This window comes from Bison bison, unplaced genomic scaffold (assembly GCF_000754665.1).
Source record: "Bison bison bison isolate TAMUID 2011002044 unplaced genomic scaffold, Bison_UMD1.0 scf7180017864053, whole genome shotgun sequence".
Classification (NCBI taxonomy): domain Eukaryota; kingdom Metazoa; phylum Chordata; class Mammalia; order Artiodactyla; family Bovidae; genus Bison; species Bison bison.
Genome location: NW_011494625.1, coordinates 3,588,946 through 3,608,735, shown reverse-complemented (window position 1 = coordinate 3,608,735; position 19,790 = coordinate 3,588,946).

Genomic DNA, 19,790 nt, shown 5'->3' with positions numbered 1-19,790 from the left:
CAGTATGAAACACCAGAGTCTTCTCTGGTGGTGCTCATGGTAAAGAACCTGTTTGCTAATACAGGAGACATAAGAGATGCAGGTTCCACCCCTGGGTCGGGAAGATTCCCTTGGAGAAGGGAATGGCTACCCACACTCATATTCTTGCCTGGAGAATTCCATGGACAGAGGAGCCTGGTGGGCTACAGTCCATGGGGTCGGAAGGAGTTGGACAGGACTGAGCATGAAATACCAGAATTCCAAGTGAGCCAGTCACATCTCATGAACACAGAGTGGGGCAGCCATGATCCAGTGGGACAAGGGATTCAACCACAGAAAACAAGTCAAAACTAGAGCATCTCCCTGAAATGCTGTGAATATGCCTGAATTCTTGAGATGGCCTAGGGAAAAAGCCAGAGTGAGAGCTGCTGATAGAAAGTTGGTCCTTGAAATTGACCGAATTCTCAAAACTAGAAGAAATAGTTTCATTCATTTGGCAAGTCACTTAGGGAGAAGCAGAAATGAGCCTTTAAAGGGCACAGGGATCAATTTCTTGAAGGAATTTAGCTTTTCAAGGGACTTTGGACTATAAAATTCTATAGTTTCTGAAATTGCCCCCTTGTCCTTTGAAGTGAATATTTTGCAGCGTTTATGATTTCTACTTTAATTTGCAAAAGCTAACTTGCCTAACAAGTAAGATTCACTTCCAAAGACTGTACTTTTCATAGAAAAAAAATGCAACTGATCCTGTTATTTGTAGCAAGCAATATTCTATCATCTTAATTCAGAAAGATAATCTTTGAGGTCATTTTGTAATTGGAAATAGATATTTTTCTTAGTTCAGAATATTTTCCTTTTCTAATCAGTCTTACCAACATCAAATATCAAAGAGTTTCATATCTTTGATTTGAAAACGGAATAGGAGAAAATGAAATATTTGAAATAAATACCAATTTTAGACATTAGATTATCAAAAGGAAGAACTTTCATTCATCATTATTGTCTTTTCTCTATTTTTTGAGTTATATCAAAGCAAAGTATAGAAATGAGCTTACCTTCCACACTGAGGCAATTATATAGTAAACAATGTATAACATTACAGCACAGGTACCCACACAACACAATATCACTAAATATTCTTGATATTATTGAGTGAATATGAATTTTAATATACCTTGTACTTATGATACCTTTTTGAAAACATATATGGATTTCATCTGTTTAGAAAAATGATTACAGAACTGTATTTCAGAATACCAATATTTGTCTGTTTTCTCTGCTTACTAAACTTCTTACAGTTTCCTTAACATAGGTTCTATATAGTAGCAGAATTTTTGACCTTATAAATATACAAAAAGATAGCTTACAGTTTGCATTGTTTAAAAAGTTAGTGAATCTCTGTCCTGAAATAAAGGACAGTCCATCACATAGAGGTAAACACATACTTGATAAGAGAGCAAATAAGAAATTGGAAGTTGGAGATTCTCTGCCTGCAGTGATCCTTGGATACTTTTATCTCAGGCAAGTCCGCGTATCTTTCCTTTTCTCTAGCTATCTTTTCTTAAACCTGGTAGTCACAAGTTGGCAACAGATACTTGATTCTACGCCACTTCTGTTTTCATGCTTTCATGCAGGCAGCTGCTGGACACGGCTAAAATTCTGAGTGCCAGGCAATGTGCTAAGTCGCATCAGTCGTGTCAGACTCTTTGCAACTCTATGGACCGTAGCCCTCCAGGCTCCCCTGTGCATGGGATTCTCCAGGCAAGAATACTACAGTGGGTTTCCATGCCCTTCTCGAGGGGATCTTCCCGACTCAGAGATCGAACCCGCGTCTCTTATGTCTCCTGCATTGGCAGGCGGGTTCTTTACCGCTAGCGCCACCTGGGAAAATTTTGAGAGGTCAACTTAAAAACATGATAAGACGGACAGGAACACAGCGGAGGTAGACCTTGCCCCAAGTCGTCAAGCGCAATGAAAATCAGTATAAAAAATGTAAAGTGAAAGAACTGATATAGAAAGAAGGAGCTCTTGAAATTCAGAGGAACGTTTTCAGCTCAGGAGAGCTACACTGTAACATTCCTCTCCAGCTCCTCCTCAACGGAGAAAGGGCAGGACCCGCCTTAACTGCACACAGCACCGCGAATCCAAGAGGGCAAGACGTTTTCAGAAGGAAAAACTTGACAGCTTTGGTGCTCATAATTTTTTTTTCCTTTCTCCTTTTCAAAAATTTCCCCTAAAGATTAGGAGTGTCAGACATTGACATCAGTCCCGGAGAACTGACCCCTAAAGTAATTAGAAGAGGAATTCCCCCTGTGCCCCACCCTCTTGTCTCTGAGCTGGGTCAGATGAAAGGCACCTCTGTTTACTTCCTGATCTGTCTAATTTCTGTAACAAGGACCATCCCAAACGCATCTCCAGCAGCTGCTAAAACTGAAACTCAAGAGATCGCCCCAGGCACCACGGCACCTCCTTAGAGCTGCTCAGCCCTAATGGATTAGCTCTCTTTAGCACAGGTGGCGATTTAACAGGAGACCAAGCTTTGACACTAGAGAGAGAGACTACTGAAAATTACTTCAAAGACCATAGGTCGAAAGCAGAGATAAGAAAACAGAAGACTTTCTAAAACATGTATCGACTGCCCATCCTCACACTTTCCAATGGAAGATGATTATGGGGACAGGGGGAAATGACAGGGAGCAAAGATTGACATAATTTAAAAAATGATGAAAAAGTAGCATAGCTTCATTTAATCGCAAAAACACAGATTTAAAGACCCACATTTGCAAAAGGACTGAGTTATGTTTCAAACAAAATATGACCCAATTGTTGCCTGATAAACTTCTTACAAGCCTACAAAAAGCAATATCAATAGTTAATACATTCTTTTTAACTAAATAATATTTTCTATTAATTTAGAGATACTAAACACCTTTAAAAAAGTGACAACTCATGTCATCCTTTTCACAATATCCCAGCCTTTTAATTGAGCTGATTGCATAAAAATGTTGGTAAACAGAGTATAATACATATACTGTAATAATTTAACTTCCAGTGAATTTAGAAAGCAGATGAGTTAGACAAAAATCAGATTAGTCAAAAGGCAAATTGGAAGCTGAGAAAAATGACTTGGAAATGCTGACAGAGACTAAATTATAGATAATGTACATAAAAACACATTGACACATGTAAGAAAAAATGTCACCATTATTAGAAGGTTAATCATTGAAAGTGAAACTACCACTCTGTGCACCAGTATTCATGTATATATATGCATACGCATGATGAACTATCAAAATTTTTCCTTAGTTTTTTACAAAGCATCAGGTTTTGTAAATTCTAATACAAAAACTAAAGTGATTCAGGGATTGATTCCTTTTCTTATTTTAAAAATAAAATCCCAATTGTTGAAATCAATGGAAAGGAAGTAAAGCTTATTATGTGACTACTTGGAATGTTGGGGAAAATGTCAGATATGCCTTGCCTTTTTAGGTTTTAATCTCTTATTATCTGACATATGTGCATTACTAGCAAGAATCCTTTCCAAAATGAAACAGATGTGGGGAGGGGGGAATGGAAATGAAAGCACATTACATACGAATAAAGTCTCAAAACGCTTCAGAACTGTATTGACTCAGATTTTATCTTCTTTAGGGTGGAAAATTGATATAAAAATGTATGGTATCTATTAGGACATTGTGGTACCATAATTGTACTTTTTAAAATAAAAATACAATTCCTGCTCTTCTTTCTCAGATAAAACTGCATTTTTTGTATCTTCAAGAACTTTCTCTAATGTTATTTTTTAGATATGTTAAACTTGTGACTTCCTTCCTGTGTAAGCAGAAGCATCCTAAGGGATTTGATAATAATTTTAGCAGATTATTGAAGTGAAGTGTTAGTCGTGTCTGACTGTTTTCGACCCTATGAACCGTAGCCCACCAGGCTCTTCTGTCCAAGGAGTTCTCCAGGCAAGAACACTGGAGTGGGTAGCTGTTCCCTTCTCCAGGGCATCTTCCTGACCCAGGGATCGAACCCAGGTCTTCTGCATTGCAGGCATATCCTTTACCCTTTGAGCCACCAAGGAAGATTGTTAGAGCCACAGATCGACCTTTTAGTACGGGTTCCCTTTTTCTTTTATTACACTTCACTTGCCCTTCAGGAAATAGTACTCAGTTCCAGTTACAGACATAGCATTTTCCCAGGCATGTATGGGGCCCAGAATCCTGCCTACAATTTTAATCACCCAGAGTTCATTTTATAAGGTTCCGTGAAGATGTTTATGAATTACGTAGTGGGAGAGAAGTAGGCTGGGAAAAATACTCATTCAAATATCAGATGACCTGGGTGGTGTGACATGAACCAACTTCGTGAACCAGGGCTGCTAATTTCATTTCTGTGGACCTGATTTCTCACTGTTAAAGTGAGGAGATAGCGGCAGAGTCTATTTCTAAAGTCAATTTTGAGATTAATACTGCAGCATAAGATAAATGATATTTTAATTTCTAGCATATTCAAATTTTATATTTTATAATATTGTTATAATTTTGCATCACCTTCTCTTAAAATTGTCTTCACAAGTGTGATGAGTAGTCATGCAATAGAATATTTCAGCCGCTTATTGGTTTTTCTATTTTTAAAGGTAACAGAATAGACTGTTTGTGACTCACTGCAAGCCACGTGACAACTTAGTGACAGACTAGAGAAAGGAAACCAGGACCCCTGCCTTCCTAACCAGTGTTCCGAATTTTAGCTGTAGTTTTTTTAAGAGACATATTCAGTCAGGAAGTGCGAATTAAGAATAGGATTTGAACTTTGCTACCATTCCTGGCACATAAAAGCAAAATTAAAAAAAGAAAAAAGAAGTTGAACTATTATCAATTGCATGCTTATATACTTCTGGAAGTAAATGGGGTTCAGAACACGAGTAAATAATGTTGGCTCAGTGGTAAAGAATCCACCTGCCAGTGTAGGAGATGGGTGTTCGATCCCTGGGTTGGGAAGATCCCCTGGAGAAGGAAATGGCAACCCACTCCAGTATTCCTGCTTAGAGAAGTCCATGGTGTCACCAATGGGCTGGATACAACTGAGTGACTAAACAACTTTCTCTCTCTCCCTTTCTCACTCTGTCTTTCACTCTCTCCGAAACAGCATCCACTCTCCCCTACCCGAAATGACACTTGTATTGTCCATGAATAATTAGTAACATCTTTATTGTTTTATTTTGTTACTTACAACTCTATCTTAGATTATTCATTATAAGCATGTATCACTGTATCTGATGAGCATGGCTGAGAGACTTTCAGTAAACACGTGCATGACTCTCCCAATCACACAGGTGCTTGCACTGCAGTTTCTATGCTAAAAAAAAACACCTATTTTTAAATCTCTACTTTGACACTTAGCCTTGTAACCTTCAACAGATCACTCAAATTCTCTGAGCCTGAAGCTCATCATTCCTAACACACAGGGTTATCATAAAGATGAAAGGAATGAATACGTGTCAAAGGCTTAGCACAGCACTGTTCATTCTTATTATTAATTTTATTAATATTTTTATCTTTATTTATGTCTATTTCTTCTTTTCTCCCCAAAGACAAACATAACTTAATCATCTTTAAATGCCATCCCAGAAGGAATTCAATTAGTTTTGAATTCATTAATGCATAATCATTCTCTACTTATACCAATAACTTTGTTAGATGCTTTTTTTTTTTAGGTCAGTTCTTGCATCTTGGTCACATATCCTAGTTTAATATGAGACCAGTGAATGGCCTCACTGGGCACATATCAGGGAGATGAGAGAAACTGCAGAGAAAACTCTGGAAAGGAGCTGGTAGATTTGAGAAGAAAAGAGAGGAGCCCTAAGAAATGCCAATAGTTAAAAACTGAATCACGGGGAAGAGGGTGATGTCATCCACAAAAAAAGAAATCACAGAAAGAGGGATGAGACTAGGTGGGATATGAGAGAGCTCGTGTGAGATCTGTTAGCAATCAAATAGCATCACAGACCGAGACGGCAACGCACACACACACTTTGCTCCTGGATGGTATCCTGGGAGACAAGTCAGCCCGGGTTTTCATTTGTTTTAAGGTTTTAGTTGAAGCCGGAAGTTTTCATCTGATAGTGAATGAAGAGAGAATAACTGGAGAAGAAATGGTTGAAGATAAATTCTTGGGAAAATATTCATATTTATGGGTTGGGAGAAGAAGGAAATAATTTTTCAACACAGCTACTAAGCACTGTGTCCAAGGTTTTTATAGGTACAACTTCATAGTAGAAAAAAAATTGGGGGGAGTATGATAAAAATATTACACCTTAAATGCTTTAGTTATGCACCTTTTAAAGGGGCTTCCCTGGTGGCTCAGACAGTAAAGAATCCGCCTGTAGTGAAGGAGACCTGGGTTTGATCCCTGGGTTGGGAAGATACCCTGGACTGAAAATGATCCACAGTAAACAAAACAAAACACAGAAAACTGTATATTCTCAGTAGCATATGGCATTTAGGAGAAGGAAATTTTAATTTCAAATGCCATTAGAATTAGCATGTATTAATGAAGAAAAATATCAAATCATAGAGTGGTTTTGGTTATTTTCCTTCCTTTGAAAGGTGGAGCAAAAGTATATTCATTCTTTATATTTATTTCTGTTTTGCAAACTTATGTTTTAACTTAATACTATATCATGAGTGCTTTAGTTCTCTTTCTTTTCATTTCTTTGGAAAATATTTAAAATGACTAACTAAATGTCTGACATATAGATGGACCATTATTTTTTTTTAAAAATCTAGTTGTGTTAGATAATTTTGTTTCCAAATTTTTGCATAATAAAGAGCATTATAATAAATATTTTTGTATGGTGTCCTGTGATGGTCCATGATACCCACTGACAAAATATTTTCCTGAAAAGTTGTGCAAACAAAAACTTTCACTAGTATTTCATTAGTATACATCTTATTCCACTCTTTCCAATAGACTATTATTGCTTTAAATTTTTGCTAATATAGCTTCACTTCTTTAATCCACATAACATCAATTATTAGTAATGTTAATAATGAATAACATATTCATAACTTCCTGCTTTGCAACAAAATTAGAAATTAGAGAAACAATAGGGACAGTCCTCTATTTAATCACTTCTTTGAATTTTAGAAAGTAGAATAAAAATTTACCAATTAAAAATGAAAATGAAAGTCTCATTTTTTCTGTGAAAGAGAATAATGGCCATTTTAAAAGACAAAAGAAAAAGAAGTCATATTTTTGAATATGTTTAACATAGTCTTAAAGTTATTTTGGAATTTTGTTGTTATTTTAGCTGATGAAGTTGAATCTCAGAAAGTAAGATTTTCAAGAATTTTCATTTACAAAGTGGCATCAGTGTGATTCGACACAGTTTTTGCTTCAAATTCTACACTCTTTGGATTATATAATTGAAAGTAAATAATGGTATTCTTATTTCCATGGTTTAAAAAAAAATGATGTGGGATTTAGTGAGGGCATTGCTTTCTCAAAGGGTAACCTTCTTAGGTAGGTTGGATGTTTCACGTTCATAAGCCACAATAAAATTGATTCTGAACTGCTCCTGCCCTGAAGATCTGTAAATCAGCCAAATTTGACATTCTGGCTTAGGAAATCACAAAAGTGTGAGTCTGGTATTAGACAAGATTCTTAATATTTTTCAAAACCGAACTAACTTACAAAATATCTGTTTTAAGACTCAGAGACACACCTCATACTTTGTGGTAAGCAAAAGAGGCCAAATGAGATCAAAGGAAAAATTTTCATTTTTCTCTTTCGCCAAAATATCGCTATTAACATTCCCAAATTATTACATTTTACTAGGTTTCTTGGCTGGGTTTAGCCCTCAAGCTCACAAAAGTATTAAAACAGAGGCTAAGGGATCCGAAAGAAGCACTAACATTCAAGCGTTTGTACATTAGGAAAAAGAATGCTATCTATTTAATTAACATGTCACCTCCTGGAAGACCAGGTGTGCCTTAGAAGTTACCTATGTAAGTATTGATCCATCCAGACTTCATACAACTTGACAAGATAATGTGGTAACAGAAGCTTTGTCTGAGGGAAAAAAATATGTCTAAAGACGTGTTTACTACTTCATCTTCTGTTAAGAAAGGCTCTCACAGTGCCGTCTTTGTTCCTAAGCAGGCTGGTGCCTTTAGTACAAGTTAATGCTTGCAGACAATTGTACTGTGACTGTTTGTTGTTCATTATTTAGATGTGTAGTTCAGAAATGTTATCAGAGCTTTTCAGGCTATATTCACTACCCATATGTGGGTAACATATTGGCTATGACTGTAGCATTGATTTCAGCAAACAAGAACCTCTACTTGTCCCTTAACATTTATTCATTTAATTATATACATTAATATATGCACATATTCACATGTGTATTTATGAACTATACATAAATATATAGCTATGCATTTATTTGCATACTAAAATATTTTATGCAGATTCATACACTTATTAGAATTGTTACTATAATTGGGATGAATTTTTCTGCATATTATTGAGCAGCTACTTGAGCAAAAGAAAATATAAATATGACTGACTCATTACCTTAAAAATGTTAGAAGTAATAACAACTGTGTAATCCTTAAAATAAATATAAGAAGAGTACAGTACAAATATAAATGGGACCTGGAACCAAGCTTTTATTGTTTAGCCAAATATAAAGAGGAGGTCAGTAGGTACCATTTCAGAAATGGGGCTAATGAAGCCTTAACTACAGCAGACCGTTCACCGCTTAGAAGGCACTCCCTGTTAGATAACCACTTTGCATTGCAACTCTATTGCTCACTTTCAAGAGTCAGGCCGAAATGCTTTAATGTATTAAAAAATGAGTAATTTTGAGACTTAGAAAGTAAATGTGAAAATGTACTATCATAATTTGCCATGACTCACTGAACTGACTGGCAAGCAAAATACAAAGGGAAATTAAGATATCTAGCCAGGCCTGTGTAAAACAGAGACAGAAATACTGATAAATTTTAGTGATTAGGAGGATTGAATATAGGGTAAAGTAAGAGCAATGGCCTGGGCTTCCCGGTGGTGCTAAAGAACCCACTTGCCAGTGCAGGAGATGCAAGAAACACAGGTTCAGTCCCTGGGTCTGGAAGATCCCCTGGAGGAGGAAATGGCAACCCCCTCCAGTGTTCTTGCCTGGAGAATCCCATGGACAGAGGGTCCTCACGGGCTACAGTCCACGGGGTCACAAAGAGTCAGACATGACTGAAGCTACTTGGCACGCACTAAAAAAGATTTCCAGATTTTGACCATTTAAGTATCTTTCATAATCTTCTGGTTACCTGGGCTTAGCTTAGTGGATTTCTTGTTGCGTCACCTGACTGGACTCCTGCGCCTGGTTGGCAGAGAGTGCCGGCTGGCTGTCGTGAACTCACACGAAACTTCTGAGAATGCCCTGGTCCTCATCCACTTGACTCCTCACGTGGTTTGTGCTTCTCACAGGGAGCAACTAGGTTCCTAGAAGGAGCTTCAGGGTGACACATTCCAGTGCATGAAGCTTAGCAAACCTCTGTTTGCATTATTCTTACTAACATCCCATCAGGACTGATGCTGAAGCTGAAACTCCAATACTTTGGCCACCTGATGTGAAGAACTGACTCACTGGAAAGACCCTGATGCTGGGAAACATTGAAGGCAGGAGGAGAAGGGGACCACAGAGGATGAGATGGTTGGATGGCATCACTGATGCAATGGAGATGAGTTTGAGTAAGCTCTGGAAGTTAGTGATGGACAGGGAGGCCTGGCCTGCTGCAGTCCATGGGATCACAAAGAGTCAGACACGACTGAGTGAGTGAACTGAACATCCCATCAGCCAAAGCTTGACACCAGGCCCAGCTCAATGTAAATGCAGGAGAGGGCTACACAGGGCTTGAAGAAGCAGGCATAAGCTCACTGGGGGCCTCAAGGATAAGTGCCTTCCACAGTTTACCTCGTGTTTTGTGCTTTACTAGAAGAGAAGTGGACTCAGGGGAGCAGGATGGGGAGGGTGAAGGCCAGTATTTTCAGACGGATCCCATGGAAAGCTCTGAAGCTAAATTTTAGGAGCGAGGGCCACAGGACTCTGACAACCAGATCAGTCAACTTTCAGCAGAGACTGGCTCTGCCCCTCAAGAAGGGAATACAGTGGTACAGTTCAGGGCAGTTCTCTGGGAAATGGGGCACCTGTGAGTTATTATCAGCTAACCCTGACAGCGGCCGGAGCTGCAAGGACGCTGTGGATGTTCACCTGCAGAACCCGGCTTCCTTTTTCTTCAGATTCTGATTTCAGCACTCTTGAGTCCATGAACACTTCTCCTTGTAAAACAGCCCTCCTTTCTACACTTTGACTTTCAAGACTTAAGAGCTACATCCCTAACCACAGTTAAAGCATTCTCATGAAGTTGAGTCTTCTTAGAAAGAGCTAGTATTTTCTCTCCCTACTCATATATGTGAATATTTTTATACCAGAGTAATTATTATATTTTATCTGTACTCTTTATAAAATGTATATAAAGGAAGACAAAAATAGCTATGACATTCGTATTTTTCTTTATTTTTGGAAAGAGGATCCTAATGAAGAACTCACTTAGCTAGTACGTTATCTGCTCTGTGTTCAGTACGCACCACATTACAGTCACTGTATTCCACATGGATTTCGTACATTCCATGTGTATGAAATTGTTAGGTTTTCGCATCTTTGTGGGCTTTAAGGATGAAGCTATGAGAGGCTCATGAGAGGCTATGAGAGGTGATTCTACTGCTAAGGGGCAGATCTAGTACGTGAATTGTGGAAGGAAAACAGGAGCTATATCCATTCTGGTACTTTCCCTCTCTAGGGAACTAGGGCTAGATATCTTTTTTAGTATTAGTGAGGGTTCAATCAGGAGAGATTGCTCATGTACTTAAAAAGAGATATCTGAGTAATTAAAAAAACTGTTTAATATTAAGAATTATTGAACTATCTTAGAAAAGGTAGTACAAAGATGTAAAGATGATTCTGACAGGTTTCCTAGGGATGAGAAAGAACTCAAAAAAGGACAAAGTTGGAAGTGAAGCCCTCTCCCAAGGCAGAGATTCTGACCTCATCGGAGAAGGTGTGATTTCCTTCCACCGCATGGCAGAGATATGTACTGGTTTTCCCAGCCAAGTGTAAGCAAGAAAACCTTCAGGGTGTAAGCAAGCCAAAGCTCATGGGCAGGCCTGGAAGGGAGCTGGGCACTGTCATGATGTGAGACCAGGAGTACGGGATACCCACTCTGGGACGGACCAACAAACCTCTGGGCTGCAGGCAAGTGAGCCCGGCTGATCCAGCTCAAGCTGGGCCGGAGGACAGCTGCTCGGTGGGAGTTTGGAGCATGGCTGCCGCATTGGGAAGACCCACGGTGTCATCCCAAGCTCCGGCCCAGGTTGTGAGGTCCTGGAGGAACAGTCCACCCTGGATGCAGAATGGGCAGGGCATCTGCTGATGGCTCCACACAGCTGCCCTACTGACTGAACACATACACGGGCAGGAAAGAGCAAAATCAGACCCACTAGAATCAGGAAGGAAACAGTCCTCTCTCTCCTGCCTTGTCTCTACTGTGCCCTCCTCTGACCGAGCTTTCCATTGTGGCCGCTGTGTGAGACAAACGGCTGAGTCGAATAGTTATCAGGGGCTGGTACTGAAGGGTGAATTTGTGGATAAGATGCAGTAAAGACATCACTGGTGCAAACCATAAAACCACTGCTATTATAGAGCTGATTTACAGAGTTTAAAAATCCTTTCAGAAGAGGTCCACCATTACTTAGAGTGGTCTTTCAGGAATAAGATTAGCATTTAAGGAATTGCATAGGTTCTCTAACAATACCTAACAAAATTCACAACCTAAATTGCCAGAAATGGTGTACCCCAAACCTATAAATCCCCGAACACTCCCAACTTCCTTCCAAAGCACAAGTTTTTCCACGTAATTACTGAATAAATCGCGTTCCTTGTCCATCTCAGGAATAGTTTCAGAATGAAGGGTTTCAGTCATATCCCAATCACAACACATTTCAAGTAATCAATACTTGTGATAACACTTTGAAATCCCTAGCATGAGTGCTTTCTACCATGGACGTACTTCATGGAAGATATACAAACTCACCAAGAAGAAAATTAAAGGAAAACTCAGAAGAGTGTATGATTTTCTATTATAATTGCCCTTTGGAACTGAAGGTGACCTGGGTCCATATCACTCAAGTTCTAGTCCTGTTTCAGGTTTACAAGATCTCGAACAGAATCCAGAAAATGTAAATGGTTGCACGTGATAATTTCCATTATTAGCAACAAATCAGAAACTCACTTAGGTGCTCAGGGAGTAAAGTATCTGCCTGTAATGCAGGACACCTGGGTTCCATCCCTGGATTGGGAAGATCCCTTGGAGAAGGGAATGACAACCCACTCCAGTATTCTTGCCTGGAGAATTCCATGGTCAGAGAAGTCTGGTGGGCTACAGTCCATGGGATCCCAAAGAATTGGACATGACTTAGCAACTAATATTTCCATTTTTATTTTTTTTCACTGAACATGAAGAGAAAAATAATTAAATAGCACATTTTAAAATATTCATGAAAGAAATTAAATAGGATGCTGGGTTAGGAAAGGGTTGGTCAAAGTTTTTTCAAAGTTATTCTACAAGACCCTGCATCTCTAAGATATGTCTTTTTAAAAATGTTCTGTGCCCAATTAAATTTGCAAATTTTTGCATGGATTCTCTGTCTCCTTATAGTCATCCCAAGCACAGTCACCAAAAAAGGAAAACTGAATAAACCCATGGAGAAAACCTGAAATAAATAAACCTGCTTATTGAGATTCAAGTGTTTATCAAGCTCTCCCTTTGTTGTCTTTCCTTAGTTAATCATGGAACTCTTTTTTCTGGGAACAATATTGTGTTAAGCATGGCTCACTCTGCAAAGCAGTGGATTATTCTAGTAAAAGGACTCTGTAGAATTTTGAGTTTGTGGGAAAGGATGAGTTTTGAGTTTGCAGAAAGGACATAAAAGGAAAAAAAAAAACTTACCCTTTTTGGTAAGTTTCTTTCACGTGACTTAAATGAGAGTGTCTGTTTTAATGTCTGCTTGCCTAGACAGAGCATGTAGAATAGCTCAGTAGCATGGGTAATATAGCATAGCTTTAAAACTTCTTAAAATCACCCAGAAGCTGGGACCCACCTTGCTTTTTCCAACAAATCACAAGTTAACAAGAAAAAATAGAGGTTTCTAAAGATGGAACAAATGCAATTTGTGGATTCTTAACCATCAGTGCAAGCCTGAGGATAACTGGAATCTGGCTTCTGAGTACTTTGAAAAATCACAGTAAGTATTATATTAAAAAATAATAGTATTTAAACATCAATTACAGAGGTAAACCCTTATGAAAATCCTCCATACCAGAGGTAATTTGAGGAGCTAGACATTGGAATACATATATCGGTGAGTCATAACCACTGGGAATGTAGGAATATGTAACCTATTGCATACATACTTAGAATAGCAGAAAAAAGGTAAGAATCCTAGATATTTAAAAGTGAGCAGAGCTTAAAGTACTGAGAAACAGTTTTATCATACCAGAAATTTTATGGGAATTGCACAAATGTCTCTGGTATTGATGAGATAAGCATCCATCAGGCATCTTACATAGTCCTGTTGCTTCTCCATTTCTGGGTCCTCATGGGTCCCTTGCACTTGTAGCACGAGACTCAGCAGAATTATTCCCCACAGTGAGCTGCGATCACAGCAGCATCCCATCAGATACAGGAACTTCAGGGACAACAGAGGTCACTGATACAGAGTTCCTGAGCAAAAAGCCTTTGTTCCATTGGCTGGGTGTTCAACCTTCTCTGGCTGTGTTTTGTTACTCGAAGGCCTTTATACATTAGATGACAGGTCATTTTGGTCGAACATTTAAAATAAACCATCTCTCCTACACTCATAGAACATCTAGACTCAGAGTTTAAGAATCAGCTGGTGGTAAAACAGAGGACACTCAGCACGTGTGAGATCCTACCTTGCTTTCTAGAATTCAGTTTCGCCACCTGTATTGTGAGAGAACTGGAACAGTTGGACTCTGGGTTCCCTTCCCAACTCTAAAATGAGCAAGCAAGTCAATGAACAAGAAAAAACAAACTATAATTTTACTGAAATAAGGCATCTTGAAGGAATACATTCCTCCACCGAGCAAGTGGACTTCTCAGTGGTACTCTGCCCCTTCTCACTGGAAGAGTTCTAGCTTCACTGTAACAGAGGATTCTTTACTGTCTGAGCCACCAGGGAAGCCCAACAGTCTAAATACTGGACACAAATTTCACTCAAATTAGCATTTTAAATGTTCTCATCTATTATGGACACTTAAGGAGCACTGAAGATTCTCTTTTCTTTACTAGAATACTAAAAATAATAACATCAAGATCAACGCTTTTGTAAGGAGCTGAATTTATTGAAGGAAGAGGAAAAAAATGATGACAATGGGAAGTCTTTTATTTCTCTTGAATAGTCTCTATAAATAGATGTCATATAGCTACTAGAAGGATTTTTTCTAAAAGGTGTGAAAACTTTTACCTTCCAAAAGATAGGTAAAATTCCTCGTAGAAAGCCAATCTTCATTACACAGAAGAAAAATACTTGATCAAAGTTTGCATCCTGAGATACAGTACAGTCAAACTATATAGGTCATCACTTCATTTCATGCTGAATGTCCCAGATAAAGGCTGTAAGAGGGAAGGTTAGCTCATATGTTTTGCTGTCAGATCCTCTGGGTCAAGTCTAGATTCCCCCTCCCCACCTTTCTTTCTGATATGATGTCTCAGCACGAACTTTACCAGTGACATCACATAAACAAACAGAAGACCAAAGCACTACAGCATGAGATTAATAAACAGCATTCTGTCAGACTTTCAAAGGTGAAGGACTATAATACATAGAAAAAAGGAAGTGAACTTGAAAGACAACTGGAAAGTTAAGTGGATCATCAGTTGTGTGGGACAGGCACAAAATACTCAGAGATGAGTGCTTTGAATTAGGATAAATACAAAAGCTTAAGGCTGATTAACAGCTACTATATTCACCGACTTCTGAGATGCATTTTTTGGAGCCGTGGACCAGAATAGAATTGCAAACAGATTAGTTAACAGTAATGTTTTTGTTTCCATTGCATTCAACCAAAGAGAATTAGCAAGTTCTACATGAACAAATATTATTTCCCAAGGAAACTGTGTTGCAGGATCTTAGTCATAGATCTTGCTTCTACTGGCCCATGCCCAGATGTCTGCCATCACAAAGTTAGAAGAAGAAAACCACTATGCAGTACCTAACAAGGAAATCGGCCTAAAATCGAAGTCAGAGAGCTTTCCTTCCCTATACGCTGCTCTAGTCTTAGAAAGTTCTAGGAAGTTCCTACCTTATTTTGGAGTGGTGCGGTTCTGACAGTCAGATAACTAACCCAAGGTACTCTTCTTAGAAACTTTATTTCTCCATGTCATTTCTCATCTTTAATGCTACTGAAGGATGTGATGCCTGAAGAAATACAGACTTTCTAGCTTTCAGATTACATTATTAGACATGGTATTCAGTTGGCACCCTGCCAGAATTTCAGATTTTTTTTTTCCCCCCATCACTTATTTCCTTTCAGACCATGCTATGGTCATAGTGGACGATTTCCCGTAAGCAGGACCAGAGGGTATGATACAAAGGACAGTCAGTATTGCTCTTTTTCTTTCAAGCATGGTTGCCATTAATATAAATACAGTAAGAAAGAATGGGAGAGGAAAAAAAAAAAACTGTTATAATTCAAAACAATGCACTTCTTCCAAATCCATGTATAAATGCTTTGAGTATGGATACACTCAGACTGTCTTTTCACTCATTTGTTCCTCTTTTCTGCTATTCATTCATTGCTTCATGTTTGGTGACTCAGTAATCATTTATCACTTGCTTTTTATGTTAATGATAAACACAATGCTATGGGCTAAGGAGAGATACAGATTTTCTCTTGTGCTGCTTTTCTTGAATGATGCTTCCAAAGGACAAGTAATGGGTTATCCTTAAGATGAAAGTGTTGAAATCTAATGGAACGATACTCTGCCTGCTGGAAGATCGGCACTCTCAAACAATTTTCCATGCATTTCATGAGTAATTTTTAGTCTATGGTCAAGTACTATTTGACCTGTGCTAATGCCTTGATTTCCCCAACAGCACAATAAATAAAAAACGCATAGCATTTACTTACTTTGTGGGAATATTTTGGAGTTTATGAGAAAAATGGTTTTTGCTATTTTAAAGGATTGAAAATTATCCTGACAAATCATTTTATCATATTGGTCAGATGAGGAAATATAAAAATGACAAAATTTCAAATAAATCTTTTATACTTTAGACATTTTGATTGGAGCAGTAAAATGCATGTGTCAGAATGACTATATATTTATTATTTAAAGTTGCTTTTATATTAAGTACCTATACTCCATAGTACAGAACCAGTTATTAACTATTACAGCCTGCAATAGCAGAAAGAAACTGAATCAAAATAACTGTCATATTTGAAATTATTAAATAATAAACACTCAAACTATAAAACAATAGTAGTTTAAGGAAAGTTATTCATTTCATGTTTTATGGACTTTTGCTTCTTCTTAGGTGAGTAACCTAGAAAAAATAATAGTAATCTAGAAAGTTTATCTCATGTCACCTTTAAATTGATATTTGAAAATGTATCAGCCTTTTCTCATGTAAGGGAAATAAATCAACATGATTATTTAACTTCCCAAATATCATAATATAAGGCTGAATGTGATTTAAAAAGATTCCAAATGAGTCTCTTGAAATCCACATACATTAAGTGGTCAAAGTGGCAGTGTGATGAGACTGCAGACCATTTCCATTACTATTGAAGCCCTGTACTAATCCTTTTATGATTATTTAAATGCACAGTGACTACATACATAGTCAAACTCTCCTCTGTGGACATATTACTATTTTGAGATAAGAAACCGAATGCTAAGGCAAGAATTTGAATGAGGAATAAAAAAAAATTGCTTACGAGAGTTGTCATTAGTTTCCTCTCACATAAATAGAATATCTAAATCATAACATTTTAAGCTAAAACAGCAGTTTTGAAAGTTCAAATTCTCTTGATCTATAAAAGTAATTTATGATTGCACAGCAGGCAAAACAAAGGTTACCAATCCGTGGCCCAAATTAGTAAGTAGAAAAGACCAAGGTGGGCATAATTATTTTTACATCTCTGGCAGCTGCAATTTTTCACATGCTAGTACTTAGCTAATGATGGGAGGGTTTAGAAGAAGAGGATGGTCACCCAAATATAGAGGTACTTATAGAAATGCTCGGAGAAGGCAATGGCACCCCACTCCAGCACTCTTGCCTGGAAAATCCCATGGACAGAGGAGCCTGGTAGGCTGCAGTCCATGGGGTCATGAAGAGTCGGACACGACTGAGTGACTTCCCTTTCACTTTTCACTTCCGTGCATTGGAGAAGGAAATGGCAACCCACTCCAGTGTTCTTGCCTGGAGAATCCCAGGGACGGGGGAGCCTGGTGGGCTGCCATCTATGGGGTCGCACAGAGTCGGACACGACTAAAGTGACTTAGCAGCAGCAGCAGCAGCATAGAAATGTTTGCTGGGATGCAGGAACAAGTTTCATTCTTTTACCGCAGCTCTCCATATAGAATATCCAGTGTGTAGTGCAGATCTGACGAAAAAGTAACCCTTTTCTGCTTGTTTTTACTTAAAATGACTTCTGGCCATACAGCTAAAGCTTGAAAACCTGTTTAAACAACATCAACAAAACCACCCCAACCATTCTTCTCAGCTCTGAGCAGTGGATAGTTTGCAGGTCACTTCTACCCTATAGCTTTTTGTTCCAGAATCCATAAAGGGAACAGGCTGGATTATATATCTTGGAGAAGGGAATGACTACCCACTCGGGTATTCTTGGGACTTCCCTGGTGGCTCAGACAGTAAAGAATTGTCCTGCAATGCAGGAGACCTGGGTTGATCACTGGGTCGGGAAGATCCCCTGGAGAAGGGAATGGCAACTTATTTCAGGATTCCTGCCTGGAGAATCCCATGGACAAAGGACCCTGGAGTGATGCAGCCATGGGGACGCAATGAGTCAGAAGTGACTGAGTGACTGACACTACTACTATACTATTCAGTTGAAGCCTGAAAATCTGTTTTTTAAAAAAGCAACAAAATGATTCCAAAAGTGTAGTTTTCAGCTCTGAGCAGCGTACAGTTTGCAGTTCACTTCTACCCTTGTGGCCTTCTGTTCCAGAATCCATAAAGGGCAGAGGCTGGATTCTATCACATTTAAGGTATTTTCAGATCTAATTTTATATCTTTATTAGAATGAAGTCTTGATGGATTGATAAAAGACACATATGTGATAAAGCAAGTATAATAAAATATTAAGTAGCTAGGTATATGGGATTTGGTATATTAAAACTTCTTTCATAATAAAATGTTGAAAGCATAATTTTGACTAATATTCTGCAATTGTATATTGATATATAGTAAGCAAAGGAGAAAAGCAAAGATATAAGCATCTGAATGCAGAGTTCCAAAGAATAGCAAAAAGAGATAAGAAAGCCTTCCTCAGCGATCAATGCAAAGAAATAGAGGAAAACAACAGAGTGGGAAAGACTAGAGATCTCTTCAAGAAAATTAGAGATACCAAGGGAACATTTCATGCAAAGATGGGCTCGATAAAGGACAGAAATGGTATGGACCTAACAGAAGCAGAAGATATTAAGAAGAGATGGCAAGAATACACAGAAGAACTGTACAAAAAAGATCTTCATGACCCAGATAATCACGATGGTGTGATCACTCATCTAGAGCCAGACATCCTGGAATGTGAAGTCAAGTGGGCCTTAGAAAGCATCACTACGAACAAAACTAGTGGAGGTGATGGAATTCCAGTTGAGCTATTTCAAATCCTGAAAGATGATGCTGTGAAAGTGCTGCACTCAATATGCCAGTAAATTTGGAAAACTCAGCAGTGGCCACAGGACTGGAAAAGGACAGTTTTCATTCCAATCTCAAAGAAAGGCAATGCCAGAGAATGCTCAAACTACCACACAATTGCACTCATCTCACACACTAGTAAAGTAATGCTCAAAATTCTCCAAGCCAGGCTTCAGCAGTCCATGAACTGTGAACTTCCTGATGTTCAAGCTGGTTTTAGAAAAGGCAGGGGAACCAGAGATCAAATTGGCAACATCCGCTGGATCATGGAAAAAGCAAGAGAGTTCCAGAAAAACATCTATTTCTGCTTTATTGACTATGCCAAAGCCTTTGACTGTGTGGATCACAATAAACTGTGGAAAATTCTTCAAGAGATGGGAATATCAGACCACCTGATCTGCCTCTTGAGTAATCTGTATGCAGGTCAGGAAGCAACAGTTAGAACTGGACTGGAACAACAGACTGGTTCCAAATAGGAAAAGGAGTACGTCAAGGCTGTATATTGTCACCCTGTTTATTTAACTTATATGCAGAGTACATCATGAGAAATGCTGGGCTGGAAGAAGCACAAGCTGGAATCAAGATCGCCGGGAGAAATATCGAGAACCTCAGATATGCAGATGACACCACCCTTATAGCTGAAAGTGAAGAGGAACTCAAAAGCCTCTTGATGAAAGTGAAAGAGGAGAGTGAAAAAGTGGGCTTAAAGCTCAACATTAAGAAAATGAAGATCATGGCATCCAGTCCCACCACTTCATGGGAAATAGATGGGGAAACAGTGGAAACAG